The sequence below is a fragment of the Triticum dicoccoides genome, chromosome 5A (assembly GCF_002162155.2).
Source record: "Triticum dicoccoides isolate Atlit2015 ecotype Zavitan chromosome 5A, WEW_v2.0, whole genome shotgun sequence".
In the NCBI taxonomy this organism is placed as follows: domain Eukaryota; kingdom Viridiplantae; phylum Streptophyta; class Magnoliopsida; order Poales; family Poaceae; genus Triticum; species Triticum dicoccoides.
In genome coordinates, this window is record NC_041388.1 from 30380186 (window position 1) to 30385666 (window position 5481).

The 5481-nt window shown below is 45.5% G+C and overlaps 1 pseudogene; it reads left to right on the plus strand.

The window, feature by feature from the left end:
* Positions 1-1568: 1568 nt before the first annotated feature.
* Positions 1569-2957, plus strand: LOC119296865 (annotated as a pseudogene).
* The last annotated feature ends 2524 nt before the right edge of the window (positions 2958-5481 follow it).

Sequence of the window (5481 nt, forward strand, 5' to 3'; positions counted from 1 at the left end):
ATGACGAACACAATATGTCATGAAATACAAACTTGATACCTTGCCTTGAATGGTGTGATGTTTCCAAGGAGATGCATTTGATACATCTCAACCATATTTATAATTTCTGAAGTTCTTATGCCACTCTCTTATCAAATTATGCAAAGTTTTATATATTTTTGATTGACCTACTAATAAATTGACAGAAGGAGTAGATTTACATGTTTGATGTTTCCTGTTTGTGGATGATGAAACTTTCCGAACTCCAAAAATTGTGGGGAAATATCAATCATCATTATTTTTTTGGTTCACGAAGGAATGCAAAATGGCAGTCTGAGGGGAGCCAAAGGGCACCCATGTGCCATGTTGGCGTTCCTTGTCCTCAAACCATGCGAGGCTACGATTTTTTTCCCAGAAACTTCCTTCTGGCTCAAGTTTGCAAGTGAAGTTTAAGAATAACAAATTTTTCATATTTTTCCAAGTTGTGGGTCTCTAGATAATTTAAGAAGTTATTACAAAAATAAGATTACAACAGGTAGAAAAGGCTCTCCTGAAAGTTAGATCCAATCTAGGTGAGGCTCTCGCCTTCAAGACACCATGGCCACTGGAATAGTTTTGTCATGGAGGTTCTTTAACAATCACAATTGAATCAGCTATATTAACATTAAGCTAATGGTAAATTTTTCTAATTTACTTTTCCTCGGGTCACTCCTTCACTATAGAGGAGCAAACGAATGTCATAGGAGTAGATAGAGGCCAACGATGCAGAGGGCTTCTCACATTGTGGGGATTTTCTCTCATTGATATCATTTGATGACACCGACAAACAACACCTTCAGCTTGTCGAGGAATACTTTACTTAACCAACATGCATTATTGGGTATATAATATATTCAGTTGATTATTTAATAAATTAATAACTTGTGAGGGCATACAGACTTTATATATTAATTGCATGATTTAGAGTATATACTTTATTTTGATTGCAAGTTTGTTGCGCTCATTTACTAATATATAAATGAACTAGGTAGGAATAGAATCGTAAATAGAAAGAGTTTTGGGTGATGTTTATGTTTTCCATTCCCTTGATGATCTGATTTAGCATATATATTTCATTAGTTGCACAAATGATTGCATAATTTTAAAAAGTTTTTTCAATATCACATCTTGGACATTATAAAAGCACCAGGTCAAGAGATAACTTATGTGTTTGGTATAGTATCTGTACTATTAAAGGGGGATCTGCCGTCGTCGTGATGGTTCGACCACCCCCTCCCCCTCTGCGATCGCACTTCGTAAATCTGTACTATTAAAGAGGATCTGCCGTCATCGTGATGGTTCGACCACCCCCTCCCCCTGTGTGATCGCACTTCGTAAACGCCGGTACGATCCGAAAAACGCGGGCCTCTTGCGATCGCTACTTCCCCGTAGGAATAATCCATCGTACAAACCAGGGAAACAACTGCCCACTAACGCACGTCGTGCTCTCGGTCACCCCTCGCTCCTGTCTCTATCGCGTGAAAAGTCGCCGCCGCTCCGCCCACGAACCTACGCACCATCGCTCCCAATCCACGCATGGCTAACGACGAGGGCAGGTGGCGGATGCCGGGAACGATGAGGAGCTGGCGATGCCGGCACACTTCCGGTGCCCGATCTCGCTTGAGCTCATGAAGGACCCGGTCAAGGCACCTACGGGCATCAACAATGGCCGAGAGAGGTGGCTGGTGCGGGGGCGCGACACGTGCCCCATCACCGGCGGCCCCGTGTGGCTCGCCGACCTCGTCCCCAACAACGCCACGCGCCACATGATCCAGGACTGGTGCGTCGCCAACCGAGCCGAGCAGGTGCCCGTCGCCGAGGCCGACGCCGCCGAGGTGCTCGCCGCCTTCATGCGCGGGAACGCGGCGGCCTGCGGGCAGGGGGCCACCAGGGCCATTGGGAAGGAGAGCGACCACAACCGACGGTGCCTCGTGGCTGCCGGCGCCGCCCGCCAGCTCGCCTCGGCTTTCCAGAGCCTCACCGGAGAGCCCGTGGAGAGCACCAGCGCCGCAGCATTGAGCGCGCTGGGGACGATCTTGGCGGCCCTTACCATGTTCTTCCCGCTTGACGACGAGGCCCGGCGCTGCATTGCCTCCCAGGCGTCTCACAAGTCACAAGACCCTTGTCTCGGTGTTCTCGCACGGTGAGGTCGCCGCGCGGGCCAGCGCGCCGCCATTGTCCACCGCGAGCTTGCCTCATCCACCGACCGGCACGCCGTCAACGTGATCTCGAGGACGCCCGGCGTGTGCAGTGCGCTCGTCAGCCTCGTCAGGAACCCCGTGTCCCTGCAGGCCACCAAGGCCGCGCTCATCACGGCCTACTACCCCATCTCCAGCAGCGACCGCCTGCTTCGGCGACGTCGTTGTGGAGCTCGTCGTGGACACTAACAAGGGGACGAGCGAGAAGGCACTGGCCGTGCTCGATGGCGTCTTGTGCGCCGACACCAGCCTCAGGTCCGCGTGTGCGTACGCGCTGGTCATGCCGGTGCTGGTCAAGAAGATGTTCCGCGTGTCCGACATGGCCAAGGAGTTTGCCCGTCTCCGTGCTCTGGCACCTCTTTTGTGCCGCGGACACCGGCGCTGGCGCGCGCTGCTACGAGGCACTACGTGTGGGCTCCTACCGGAAGCTGCTCCAGGTGTGCTGAGGCGGCGTGACCGAGGATCGGGCCAGCGAGCTGCTCAATGGTTTCAGGGGCAGCGTAGAGTACATCGAGACGATGGACTTCAAGGGGCTCAAGAAGTCAAGAGGCCATTTTGATCGGTGTAGATGCTGAATCTTTAGCGTCTGCTTTCACCCTTGTTTAGATTGTTTTGGGAGCTAGACTAGATATCTGGATAAAACATACTCCAGAATGGCTAGATTTTTTTACACCATAATTGAATACTCGTATACAAAATGATCAACAAAAAAGAGAATTGAACTTTGTCTAATTGCTGTCATGTTTATCTTCACAATTTGAAAGTTATTTCATGTTATTTACGATTTTGAAGTGATCCTCACATTACAGAAAGCACTGGGAGAAAGAACTGATAGTTGGCGTTATATGGATGAATATCCATCATGTTTGACATACACTTTCAAATTAGAACAATAACGTGTCTATACATTTTTTTAAAGTTCCGTAGCAACGCACGGGCATTCGACTAGTATTTACTAATGTTGCAATTATAATTTATTTAAATTATAATTAAATTTCACAAGCACGACACTAACTATTGAATAACTATTTCCCCATTCTAGCATATAATACTTCAACACCCGCAAATTGTTCCACACATATTGAGTGTGTTGATCAAATCATTTCATGCCTTGACATAAATATTGGGATATGCACGACTGTGATGGTGTGACCCTAGTTTTATACGCTAGATATATGTCTTTGCAAATCATCAAATATATAAATTAAAATAAATATATTGACATATGTGGATAGTTAGAGTAATGGTTACATGTCACAACCAGGGTAGGTGTTATGTGAGTGTTGAGATTACATTTGTGTGCAATTTTCAGTTAAGGAATATGGTGTCATATGCAACTTATTTTAGTTTGTTGGATCTGCTTACTTAACTGATTATTGTGTGAAAACAGTGAAATAAGTATTACTTTATTTTAGTTGTTGTGAGGTGGTTGTACCATAGGATTAGATCCAGTGTTTGTCGACCATCTCGGTGCTATCTATCTCTTCAGTTCGGTGGTTAAGATCATAGACCATGTCGCTTGCTTAATTGGGCTGCCGACCATTCTCTGAAACCAATCTGCTGATAGTTGTTGATTGAGGTTAGGGGTTAGTGATTGATTATGCCTGATTAGCTATCCAATCTCTACCACTTCGCTGCTGGTCGCAATAAACCACAAACGGCCAGTCCCTGGTAGTAGCTCAATTTCTCATATAGGTTGGGCTGATTGGTGGGTAGGAGATTATATATTAGTACTAGTAATTAGCTCGAAAGTCTAAGGTAACGAAACTCGGGATATTTAGAGATATATATAGTACTACCTCCGTCCTGATTTATTGGTTTTTTTTTCAGTGTCAAATTTTGATCATAGATTTAACTAACAAAATGTCAATGCATGTTGTAAAAAAGTGTACAACTGAAAACTATATTCAAATACAAATTCGATGATATAATTCTTTGTGACATGCATTAATATTTTGTTAATCAAATCTATGATCAAAATTTAATATAAAATTCGAAAGGTATCAATAAATCAGGACGAAGGTAGTACAAGCACACGGCGATCGGTAGGCGGATCGATGAAGAGAGTGGGCAATGCACACATTATATTCCTGCTGCCTACATGCATTTCGTTGCGATGGAGCTATAGAGCGGGCACTGGCAGGACGAATGGGTGGCCACCGGTCCCGCGAACGCCAACTGACGACCAATCGACCGTCTGCCGTCCGGCCGGCCGATTGAACGCCGGCACGCGCGCACATGGAGGCACATGGAGAGACCGGTGCCTCCAGTCCATGGAAGAAGATATTTGCATGCAACCTGCACATCTCATTATTATACGACTCCGAATGCACGTGTCCATCATATGATGGACTGGCTACTTGATTTAAATTTAAAACGCTCAACCTTTTGGCGGCAGATCATGGAGGTGTCTAGTGGCCCAGAGCTACTACATCAGTCTGGTCCCTCCTCATATGTTCCTGTGTCTCTTGATACCTATGGCAAATTGGGCATCACACCGAAATCATCTCTTCCTCACATGGATTACCTGCCTCTGGGTCTGGTCCGTGGGTACCAGAAGAAACTACCAACTGCCATACAGAGTACCTAGCTACCGGACCGATCTCACCTGCAGCCCGCCTCTTCTTTAACTGCAGTATCATGCACTGACCGGTACCATCATTATGGAAACCGTTGTCTCTGATGTTTACATGTGAGACGGATTGAATCGATCATGAAGAGCGTGACAGAGGGCAAATTATCAGAGGGAGCGCCAGTAGTGTACTTCCTCCGTCCGAAAATACTTGTCCTAGAAATGAACAAAATTGATATATCTATAATCAAAATAAATCTAGATACAACCATTTCTAGAACAAGTATTTTTGGACGGAGAGTGTATTACTATGAAGCTAGAACCATGGGCTGATTCAACAAATACTATTTTCTATCACAATTAACAATTCACATACGTTGCTGCTGTCGTTTTCCAAATGCCTAGTACTCCGTAGGATATACTCCCTCCGTTCCGAATTACTTGTCATAGGTATGGATGTATCTAGATGTATTTTAGTTCTAGATACATCCATTTCTGCGACGAGTAATTTGGAACGGAGGGAGTACTAGATTGGAAGATAGTAGCATGCATGCACATGTGATGAGCGAGTACAATGACACAGGATAAAATCAAAGTTGACTGATCATCACCAACTGAAGAAAGAGAAGAAGAAAGGAGAAGGACAAGAACATGCACACATGCATACACTGGCATGTCAGTGATACATAAACA